This window comes from Oncorhynchus kisutch, linkage group LG16 (assembly GCF_002021735.2).
Source record: "Oncorhynchus kisutch isolate 150728-3 linkage group LG16, Okis_V2, whole genome shotgun sequence".
Lineage (NCBI taxonomy): Eukaryota > Metazoa > Chordata > Actinopteri > Salmoniformes > Salmonidae > Oncorhynchus > Oncorhynchus kisutch.
Genome location: NC_034189.2, coordinates 40,407,920 through 40,420,920, shown reverse-complemented (window position 1 = coordinate 40,420,920; position 13,001 = coordinate 40,407,920).

The window sequence follows — 13,001 nt, the reverse complement described above, 5'->3', positions numbered from 1 at the left end:
GTGCATCTTCAAAGTGTTGTGTAAATCAAATGATACAAAGCCCCCCCCCAAAAAAATCCATTTTAATTCCAGGTTGTAAGGCAATGAAATAGGAAAAATGCCAAGGGGGGTGAATACTTTCGCGAGCCCCTGTACTTTACTCTAGATCAGGTATTCCCAAACTGGTGTACGCATACCAATGCCGTCGGGGTTAAGCCAAATAAAAATGTGATTCACGTTTAATAAATGTGTTTTACATTATTTTATGAATTGTTTTCAACAGTCAATTAAATTTTCCAACTGGGCTATACATTTGGGTGAGTTTTTCTCTCTCGCCTGAGTAGCCTCGTTTCACTGCCAAAAATAAAATGCATCCTACAGTACATACATGCCGAGAACTACGTTAGCTAGATTTGACAGATGTTTTTATAATTGTTCACTTTGTCACTGCTCAAAAGCTTTGTCTTACAGTAATAATATCACTGTTGTTAGACGGTCCTAAATACAGTTAATTATGAGTTATTGACAGATATGTCAAGCACCACTGGCTATACGTCAGCACCGGAGGCGTGTGTGTTCATCGATTTCTACATGATGTGCTGTCAGGGATCTGAAGCCTGGCCAGCTCAGTAAATGACGAATGGATGACAAAGTCATAGTTAGTCACAGTTATAATGAATTATTAACCTACTAACAGTAGAGTGCTGCTTAATTCAGCATGCAGTGGTCTAATAAACATTTATATTGGTTCATCTAGGAAAGTGGGCTGCCCACAGGGTCTCTCAGACAAAGGTGGTGCATTTTGAGAATATACTATAACATGAGAACACTGTTTCAGGATTCCACAGACTGACGAGCTGTGTCAAACAGATTGTTCTAGGTGGAAAGGAAGATCAGAAATGTGTCTGCCTGCAGTTTTAGTAAAGTCCTGCATTTGTGTGAAATTTAAGTACTTGGACTGCAGACCACAGTGTAAAAAACATCTAGTTGTTTCAATGAAATGCATAAGTAACTTGGTTCCACAGCCTTTTTTTGTTTACGCAACTTTTCAGTCAAAGTGTTACCCGAACGTAACATTTTTAGTTGGCGCAAACTTAGCTCCAACATGAGAAAACTATAGGCAAAAACTTAAAATGATGTGTTTGCTCAAATTGTCTCATATGTTAATTCAACTAGAAATTATTATTTGGGCATCTTACCAGAAAAAAGGCTGTGGAATTTGTTACACACAACAGTGGTAATAACAATGTTTCCAACTTAAATATTTTAACCACATGATTACCTGGGGCACATTCATTTAGAGTCATTTATATTCAACATGTCCTCAGCTGGGATTTGTATTCACATCCTCTTGTTTTCACAGCACACCAAGCGTCCTGCTATGCCACCATGTCTGTGTCAATAACTGATTTCACCTGTATTGCTACACTTTGCCATTCAAAGTAAATATCCGTTCTGTTAAAAGTACACCCAAGAAAAACTATTTTATTCATCATGGTGATTAAGGAGAGCTACAGTGCTTTCAAATAGTATTCAAACCTCTTGGCTATTTCAAAGTTTTGATGTGTTACAACATTTAGATTTTGTGTCAGTGATCTGCACACAACACCCCATTTATGGGTAGCAGGTAGCCTAGTGCTTAAGAACATTGGGCCACTAACCAAAAGATTGCTGGTTCAAATCCCTGAGCTGCTAAGTTGGGAAAAACCTGCTATTATGTCCTTGAGCAAGGTTGTTAACCTTCAACAACAACTGCTCCCTGGATGCTGATGAGGTTGATTAAAGCAGCCTCCTGTCTTTAGTCAATAAGTATTCAACCCTGTTGTTATGGTAAGCTTAAATAACTTCAGGAGTAAAGATTTACTTAACAAGTCAGATAATATGTTGCATGGACTCACTCTGTGTGCAATAATGGTGTTCAACATGATTTTAAAATGACTACCCCATCTCTGTACACCACACATACAATTATCTGTCAGGTTCCTCAGTCAAGCAGTGAACTTCAAGTATAGATTCAACAACAACGAACAGGGAGGTTTTCCAACGCCTCGCAAATAAGGGCACCTGTTGGTAGATGGTTAAAACATTTTTAAAGCATACATTGAATATCCCTTAGAGCATGGTGAAGTTATTAATTACACTTTGGATGGGGTATACACCCAGTCACTACAAAGATACAGGCGTCCTTCCTAACTCAGTAGACAGAGAGGAAGGAAACCGCTCAGGGATTTCAGCATGAGGCCATTGGTGATTAAACCAGTTACAGAGTTAAATGGCTGTGATAGGAGAAAACTGAGGATGGATCAACAAAGAAATCCTCAATACAAAGCATTATGTTTGGAGAAAAATCCAAGACAACACATCACTGAGTACCACTCTTCATATTTTCAAGCATGGTGGTGGCTGCATCATGTTATGGGTATGCTTGTCATCGGAAAGGACTAGGGAGTTTTTTTAGGATAAAAATACATGAAAGAGCTAAGCACAGGCAATGTCCTAGAGGAAAACCTGGTTCAAACTGCTTTCCAACAGACTTTATATTTTTTCTTCCACTTTGACATTACAGAGTATTTTATGTAGATCGTTGACCATAAAAATGACAATTAAATTCATTTTAATCCCACTTTGTAGCACAACAAAATGTGGAAAAGGGATTTGAATACTTTCTGAAGGCACTATAAGTTTGGGCCGACCTTTTTTTCTCCTTCAGGTAACACAAATTTGAGTAAACCAAAAAAAGGCTGTGGAACCATTTACTTAATAATACTTAGTTGAAATTATTAGATTTGTGGGATTAAAAAAAAATTAAAATTACAGTGTGCAGGCTGTTGAGGTATTGGAGATGGAAATCAAACTACTTGTTTTCGAAGTAAGACTGGGAAATCAGTCCTCACGTTCAGTGGTTAGTTAAGGCTCTGTGTGCCAAAGGTCAAATAGGGTGTGCTTATATTTGTCCTGCTTCACTGCATGTGCAAGTGGGTAACCTGTACGAGTGTGAGGTGTGAAATGGAAATGTGTATTTTTGCATATCCCAACTTCCCCTGAGACACCCTCGGAGAGTGGGGTCATTGCCAGGGATCAGCCATTATTGACCGCAACCCTCGGGCTAAGTGCCTTGCTTAAGGATAGATCGACCAATTTTTTTACAACTTGTCATTTCAGAGATTCAAAATCGAAACCTTTTGTTTACTGGTCCAACGTTCTAACTGCTGCCAATCGAGGGAGTATTTTGTTAACTTTGTTGTTGAGGTACTTAATGTTAAACCACCAAACTGTTACAACGTTCAATATTTAACAGTTGTGCATGCATTGCGTGTGTGTGTGTGTGTGTGATTGTATGTAGTACTGCTGTGATCCTCATGCACAAGCCTGGTCTGTGCTTCAGTGCTAATTTTGTTGACAGTCTATCACACACACACACACACACACACACACACACACACACACACACACACACACACACACACACACACACACACACACACACACACACACACACACACACACACACACACACCACACACACACACACACAGCTCTGACAAACAGTTTAAGGCCTTGTGTGTCTTTCCCGGCTTCGACCTAAACCCTGCTTGTGAGCGATGAGGTTTAGCCACCCCACTGGGAAAACCACAAAACACTCTCAGATATTTGACTTGACAGCACAAAAAAAAAAAACTCTCCAAAATAAATGGCTTCAAATGGCACATCGATAGTTGTTTGCTGTCCACATATCTTGCATTTTGTATCTCCTCGCACCCAATCATGCGTTTGCATTTTGTATCTGCTCGCACCCAATCATGCTTTTACATTTTTTTAAATGCTTTTGTTCTTTATAGTAATGTAAGTACTCATAATTCCAATTAGATTTTATAGAGGCTGTCTGATTCTAGTTCAAATACGGCATAACTGTGAACTAAATCAAACACTCTAACCATCTGTTGTGGTTGCGGCATGACCGGAGGGCTGCAGACAAATGAAGGCATCAAGTCAAAAGCTTTTCGCTGGCTTGAACATCAAGTGAAACAGACCCTTTTGACTGCGCTGTGAAACCACTTGAACAGTTTGTCCCTGACTTTTATTCTTATAGTCATGTACATGTCAACAGAAAGACAATTGTTTTCAGTTGCAATCCACTTTGGAAAATGTATGATAAACCCTCAAAAACATTATAGTCTTGTTATTGCTTCAGGGTCAACCAAAGGCAGAGAAACTTAAGAGCATCGGATACCCAATTTATTTTGATAGCTCCAGTATGAATGCCCCAGTATGCCACAGAAGTATGGAAATGACTGTCAGTGGAACAGTATAGTCAGTGGAGTTGCAGGCAACATAAATGAAGGATCATTATAGAAATATAATCAGATATAAATCATTGAATTTAGTTTTTAGAAATGAGGGACAATTTGAAAGAGATCTCTGCATATTGCTTCTGCTTTCTCTATTTGGGATCAAAGAGAGAGCATGCATGAAAAGATTGTATGTTTTCAATATGGCAACATGTGAGGATGCCAACAATGAGGATTCCTGCAAATGTTTCTTAGTCATGGAGGTGTACTGTATGAGATGACCACAAACACTCTACCTCACCTCTCGGTCTGTCACCACCATGAGTGAGGGATGCCTGAGCTGTCCCTATCCAGGTGTGCTGTCAATGACCAGTATGATAAGATCTCGATGGGGGTAGAGAGAGAGAGAGAGAGAGAGAGAGAGAGAGAGAGAGAGAGAGAGAGAGAGAGAGAGAGAGAACAAGCGAGAGATGCACGACCCTAACCATACCCGTGGTCTGTTATCCCTCTGGGTGGGCAGGAAGGACCCCAGAGCCAGGAGGAGGGGCCCTCAGGGGATATGGACACTCTTACAGGTCATCTGTTGTCACTGAGAACCAGTCATGAACCATTCACATATCACAGATCAAACGAAATCTGGCCCAGGCTGATAGGGGAGGCCTGGGGGAAGCCCTGGACCTCACAGGGTGATGAGTGAATGTGTCCCAGACCCAAAGAAATTGAGCTGCATATTGGGAGGATATTGGGGGGAGGGGAATGTCTACAAGCCACATTATGAAGAGTTTGTCTTTGAGTATCAATCAATCACATTTATTTATAAAGCACTTTTCCCGCAGATGTCACAAAGTGCTATACAGAAACCCAGCCTAAAACCCCAAACAGCAAGCAATGCAGATGTAGAAGCACGTCGAGGAGAGTTTGTCTTTGAAAGAGGCTGGTGAAGCCGACAGAGCTCCATTAGAAGACATAAGCTGACTCAATGGCAAACACTAAATAAATCACTGCATACTGTGGTGAAGTTGTTTTTACACAGCTCTCATTGTAAGATGTCTTGAACTGGAAGATCTGCTGTGCAATGCTGCTCCCTGCTGGAAACATATCCATATACCACGTTGAATATCAAAATAAAATACTACAGTGCAAAGCGCACAATGTGCATTTTTTAATAACCACCAATTAAAAATAATAATAATATCATCGATACTACTGTTGTTCACACAAACTCAATAAGAACCAATACAAATGCTCCAATCACTAATTAGCACAGCATCAAAGTGATGTTGTAGTGAATGTGGAATGACTGTTCAGGTTCATCACTCTCCTGATTTACTGTGTTGTCAGACAGCTGGTGTATAATCAGCCTAATTACAGACACTTTTTCTGAGCTGGAACTCGATTCCCCGCGGTGCTGTCTTGTCACCATCAGGCCTGTGATTCTGTGAATTATAGTACAATGGATACACCATAGATAGAACTGGTTTCATCTCTATGGGATGCACATTCTGTGAACAACATACAATGGACACACATTCAGAATGTATACGTCTAACATTGGTGGGAATGCGTTGCACTGCAAATCTATAGGGAAAAGTAGTTGAAAGACGGTCCAACAACGTTCACAGGAGTTTGACTGCATGGACTAAAGAACACATCTGTTGCAGTTCAATATCCACGTGGTCAGGAAAATGTAGGGTTTTACTGAGTAGTGGGTAGGACATGCCTATTAAATGATCAGTTAATAGATTCTAATTTCATCTAGTGTAAACATGCCTATCACGCATATAGAGCCCGACTCGGGGCCCCTTGTTCTGCAATATATGGCTTAGACAACAGATGACAGTATTCATCCATAGGAGACCAGACCTGGGAGAGAGGCGAAACCGAGACGGTTCTCTCCTAGGAATAGGTTGCAGAAATACAGAGAAAATGAAGGGATAAACGGAAAATCCCTTTAAAAGATTTGTATTACAAACGTCTGTAAGAAATGAAAAGTAACAAACAAACACCCCCCACCATCTGAATCTCAGCTAGCTTTTCATAAGGGTATATATTCCAATAGAAATATTGTATTACCATTTCCTCAATTGCCAATTTCACATGGTTGGAATATTTCCATGAAAAGCAATTGATGTGTTTGTAGTATTTCACCTCTCTCTTCTTTTCAGTCAGTCATGTGCTTCTCCTGTGGAATGCAGCTCAACATCAAAAGACTAATCAGCTTGCCAGCATCAATACAAAAATCTCACCCGAAAGCTCTACATTTTGTCATGAGTATTTAGACTTCAGGGACACTCATCTGCAACCATGCATACTAGTTAACCACTTTGCTGAGGGATTGACAGTGTGAAAAATTTATATTTAGACAATCGGGACAATTTATTTATTTTTATTATTATTATGTTTTCTTCTTGGGCCTCTATAACTATATCTATTGTTTTTATTTTTGTTGTTGTTGTGTGATTTGGATTAATCCCCTCTACCACACGGAACCCCACTAATCTACTGACGGAACGCAAGAGGTGGCTAATAACAGACCTCCATCCTATGCTAGCTTGCTACCGATGGCCTGGCTAGCTGTCTAAATCACCAACCAACCTCTCCACTCACTGGACCCTTTGACCACTCGACTAAGCATGCCTCTCCTTAATGTCAATATGTCTTGTCCATTGCTGTTCTGGTTAGTGTTTATTGGCTTATTTCACTGTAGAGCCTCTAGTCCTGCTCACTATACCTTATCCAACCTATTAGTTCCACCACCCACACATGCAATGACATCTCCTGGTTTCAATGATGTTTCTAGAGACAATATCTCTCTCTTCATCACTCAATACCTAGGTTTACCGCCACTGTATTCACATCCTACCATACATTTGTCTGTACATTATACCTTGATGCTATTTTATCGCCCCCAGAAACCTCCTTTTACTCTATGTTCCAGACGTTCTAGACGACCAATTCTCATAGCTTTTAGCCGTACCCTTATTCTACTCCTCCTATGTTCCTCTGGCGATGTAGAGGTGAATCCAGGCCCTGCAGTGCCTAGCTCCACTCCTATTCCCCAGGCGCTCTCTTTTGACGACTTCTGTAACCGTAATAGCCTTGGTTTCATGCATGTTAACATTAGAAGCCTCCTCCCTAAGTTTGTTCTATTCACTGCTTTAGCACACTCTGCCAACCCGGATGTTCTAGCTGTGTCTGAATCCTGGCTTAGGAAGACCACCAAAAATTCTGAAATTTTTATTCCAAACTACAACATTTCCAGACAAGATAGAACTGCCAAAGGGGGCGGTGTTGCAATCTACTGCAAAGATAGCCTGCAGAGTTCTGTCCTACTATCCAGGTCTGTACCCAAACAATTTGAACTTCTACTTTTAAAAATCCACCTCTCTAAAAACAAGTCTCTCACCGTTGCCGCCTGCTATAGACCACCCTCTGCCCCCAGCTGTGCTCTGGACACCATATGTGAACTGATTGCCCCCCATCTATCTTCAGAGTTCGTGCTGCTAGGCGACCTAAACTGGAACATGCTTAACACCCCAGCCATCCTACAATCTAAACTTGATGCCCTCAATCTCACACAAATTATCAATGAACCTACCAGGTACCTCCCCAAAGCCTTAAACACGGGCACCCTCATAGATATCATCCTAACCAACAACCCTCTAAATACACCTCTGCTGTCTTCAACCAAGATCTCAGCGATCACTGCCTCATTGCCTGCATCCGTAATGGGTCAGCGGTCAAACGACCTCCACTCATCACTGTAAAACGCTCCCTGAAACACTTCTGCGAGCAGGCCTTTCTAATCGACCTGGCCGGGGTATCCTGGAAGGATATTGATCTCATCCCGTCAGTAGAGGATGCCTGGATATTTCTTTTAAATGCCTTCCTAACCATCTTAAATAAACATGCCCCATTCAAGAAATTTAGAACCAGGAACAGATATAGCCCTTGGTTCTCCCCAGACCTGACTGCCCTTAACCAACACAAAAACATCCTATGGCGTTCTGCATTAGCTTCGAACAGCCCCCGTGATATGCAGCTGTTCAGGGAAGCTAGAAACCATTATACACAGGCAGTTAGAAAAGCCAAGGGTAGCTTTTTCAAGCAGAAATTTGCTTCCTGCAACACTAACTCAAAAAAGTTCTGGGACACTGTAAAGTCCATGGAGAATAAGAACACCTCCTCCCAGCTGCCCACTGCACTGAAGATAGGAAACACTATCACCACTGATAAATCCACCATAATTGAGAATTTCAATAAGCATTTTTCTACGGCTGGCCATGCTTTCCACCTGGCTACTCCTACCCCGGACAACAGCACTGCACCCCCAACAGCAACTCGCCCAAGCCTTCCCCATTTCTCCTTCTCCCAAATCCATTCAGCTGATGTTCTGAAAGAGCAGCAAAATCTGGACCCCTACAAATCAGCCGGGCTAGACAATCTGGACCCTTTCTTTCTAAAATTATCTGCCGAAATTGTTGCCACCCCTATTACTAGCCTGTTCAACCTCTCTTTCGTGTCGTCTGAGATTCCCAAAGATTGGAAAGCAGCTGCGGTCATCCCCCTCTTCAAAGGGGGGGACACTCTTGACCCAAACTGCTACAGACCTATATCTATCCTACCGTGCCTTTCTAAGGTCTTCGAAAGCCAAGTCAACAAACCGACCATTTCGAATCTCACAATACCTTCTCTGCTATGCAATCTGGTTTCAGAGCTAGTCATGGGTTCACCTCAGCCACGCTCAAGGTCCTAAACGATATCTTAACCGCCATCGATAAGAAACATTACTGTGCAGCCGTATTCATTGATCTGGCCAAGGCTTTCGACTCTGTCAATCACCACATCCTCATCGGCAGACTCGACAGCCTTGGTTTCTCAAATGATTGCCTCGCCTGGTTCACCAACTACTTCTCTGATAGAGTTCAGTGTGTCAAATCGGAGGGTCTGCTGTCCGGACCTCTGGCAGTCTCTATGGGGGTGCCACAGGGTTCAATTCTTGGACCGACTCTCTTCTCTGTATACATCAATGAGGTCGCTCTTGCTGCTGGTGAGTCCCTGATCCACCTCTACGCAGACGACACCATTCTGTATACTTCCGGCCCTTCTTTGGACACTGTGTTATTAACAACCCTCCAGGCAAGCTTCAATGCCATACAACTCTCCTTCCGTGGCCTCCAATTGCTCTTAAATACAAGTAAAACTAAATGCATGCTCTTCAACCGATCGCTACCTGCACCTACCCGCCTGTCCAACATCACTACTCTGGACGGCTCTGACTTAGAATACGTGGACAACTACAAATACTTAGGTGTCTGGTTAGACTGTAAACTCTCCTTCCAGACCCATATCAAACATCTCCAATCCAAAGTTAAATCTAGAATTGGCTTCCTATTTCGCAACAAAGCATCCTACACTCATGCTTACAAACATACCCTTGTAAAACTGACCATCCTACCAATCCTCGACTTTGGCGATGTCATTTACAAAATAGCCTCCAATACCCTACTCAACAAATTGGATGCAGTCTATCACAGTGCAATCCGTTTTATCAGCAAAGCCCCATATACTACCCACCATTGCGACCTGTACGCTCTCGTTGGCTGGCCCTCGCTTCATACTCGTCGCCAAACCCACTGGCTCCATGTCATCTACAAGACCCTGCTAGGTAAAGTCCCCCCTTATCTCAGCTCACTGGTCACCATAGCATCTCCCACCTGTAGCACACGCTCCAGCAGGTATATCTCTCTAGTCACCCCCAAAACCAATTCTTTCTTTGGCCGCCTCTCCTTCCAGTTCTCTGCTGCCAATGACTGGAACGAACTACAAAAATCTCTGAAACTGGAAACACTCATCTCCCTCACTAGCTTTAAGCACCAACTGTCAGAGCAGCTCACATATTACTGCACCTGTACATAGCCCACCTATAATTTAGCCCAAACAACTACCTCTTTCCCAACTGTATTTAATTTTTATTTATTTATTTATTTTGCTCCTTTGCACCCCATTATTTTTATTTCTACTTTGCACATTCTTCCATTGCAAAACTACCATTCCAGTGTTTTACTTGCTATATTGTATTTACTTTGCCACCATGGCCTTTTTTGCCTTTACCTCCCTTCTCACCTCATTTGCTCACAGACTTGTTTATACTATATTATTGACTGTATGTTTGTTTTACTCCATGTGTAACTCTGTGTCGCTGTATCTGTCGAACTGCTTTGCTTTATCTTGGCCAGGTCGCAATTGTAAATGAGAACTTGTTCTCAACTTGCCTACCTGGTTAAATAAAGGTAAAATAAATAAATATTTGACAGACAAAAACAGCACAAGTGTGAATATTCATCATTACTCATATCACAGTGTGATCAAAGAGTCTGTTCTGAGAGTCAACCACGTATAATTAGAATGGGAAGTAATTCTAGAAGTGATAGAATTTACAAGTCATTCTAATTCTATGGTCAATCCTCTGACCAGTGTGTGAACCAGACTTGACCGACTGTACCATCACAGTTTCCTTTTTCGACAGTATCTAAAAGATAACTGGTCAATGCCTGTAGACCAGTTCAGTTCATCCAACCACAGACAATGATAACATAATCTGGTTCTACAGCATATCTAGGGCATTCCTATTCTGTGCCTCCTATTGTTGTATGAAACAGTTATGTCCTATTCTGCTAGAGGGGTAGAGAGGGTCAAGTCAAGAGCATCAAGAACATATGGCCGGGAACTTTGAATTCAAGGCAGGGACAGTGGTCTAAGACACTGCACCTTTGTGCAAGTGCCATCACTACAATGACTGGTTCAAATCCAGGCTGTATCACATCTGGCTGTGATTTTGAGTCCCATAGGGTGGTGCACAATTGGCCCAGCGTCAGCTGGGGTAGGATGTCATTGTAAATAAGAATTTGTTCTTAACTGACTTGCCTAGTTAAATACACAAATTGTAGGCCTACTAATAGAGCTATGATGGAATCTCTTGTTTGCAGTGTTCTACTGTAGGCCTATGCCAGAGTAAATTTACACACAAAAAAATTGTAAAGGTGCAATCTGTAATATACCAGCCTGTGAATTTGTCATTTTAACTAGTGAAATAGAATTATAGTTTTTTGAAGAATATTGTCTCACCTTATTAATATGATCCACTAGTGTGCTCTTCCTTATGTTCCTGACACAAGGGCTTTCTAAACATGTTAAATAAAGATTGGCAGGGATTAAGGCTGCACATTGGCTTGTAGGATTGCACTATAGAGGGTTGAAATCTACATAATTTTAGTCTTGATTGCACTACATTTAGGCAGCACACAGGTCACCTAAAATATTTGGATAAACCATAATCCAATGAGACTGCTTCATTCTTAGTCACATGACTAGCGAAAACATTTCGAGTCATGCATATCCACAAAGGTAGGATTTGAACGACTTGGCAACAATATAGTTTACACCAGGGATCATCAACTAGATTCAGACGAATTTTTTTTCTTGAGTGGATGGTCAGGTTGCCGGTGTTGTGTCGAAAATCTCCCCCCGGTCAGAATTCCCTCCCCATTTGCGTTCATCATTGCTGCGACTTGCTTGCTAGTTGATAATTTATATAATGTAGATTGATAGCAAGAAGCCCAAACAGATATAACATTTGTCTAAAACACAATACTTTCAAACCTTGCTTACAATTGTATACAATCACATACATATCTCTTATTGGTGGGAATACTGTACTTCGGAGCAGATTTCCAAAATTATATATATATTTTTTATAAAGTATTTTATGTCCAAATAAAATCACCCGCGTTCCGCTAGTTGGAGAACCCTGGCCTAAACTGTAACGTTAGCGGTCTATGATTTCGCAGGCGCTCTAGAGACACTCCAGTAGGACTCTAAAATGGCTAGTTGCCCTGTTCAAAAGTAGTACACTATATAGGGTATAGGGTGCCATTTGGGTCTTACACCTTAGTAACATTTACTCTAGCTCTCTTCAAAGCAAAGTTTATTGGTCGCGTACACAGATTAGCGGGTGCAGCGAAATGCTTATGGTACTAGCTCTTAAAAATGCAGTAAAATGTAAGGAGACAAAAAAAGACAAGAACGGCAGGGCAAATCTGATTAGCAAGCCAAATAGTCCTGTAGCAGTAAACACATGAAATCTATACATATGTACACCTGATTTACAGGTCAACCCTTTGCTATGAGACTCTAAATGTAGCTCAGGTGCATCCTGTTTCCATTGATCTTCCTTGAGATGTTTCTACAACTTGATTGGAATCCACCTTTGGAAAATTCAATTGATTGGACATGATTTGGAAAAGTACACACCTGTAAGTTCCCACAGTTGACAGTGCATGTCAGAGAAAAAAACAAGCCATGAGGGCGAAGTAATTGTCCGTAGAGCTCCAAGACAGGATTGTGTCGAGGCACAATTCTGGGGAAAGGTACCAAAACATTTCTGCAGTATTGAAGGCCCCCAAGAACACAGTGGCCTCCATCATTCTTAAATGGAAGAAGTTTGGAACCACCAAGACTCTTCCTAAAGCTGGCCGCCGACCAAACTGAGCAATCGGGGTAGAAGGGCCTTGGTCAGGGAGGTGACCAAGAACCCGATGGTCACTCTAACAGAGCTCCGGAGTTCCTCTGTGGAGATGGGAGAATCTTCCAGAGGGACAACCATTTCTGCCGCACTCCACCAATCAGGTCTTTATGGTAGAGTGGCCAGATGGAAGCCACTCCTCAGTAAAA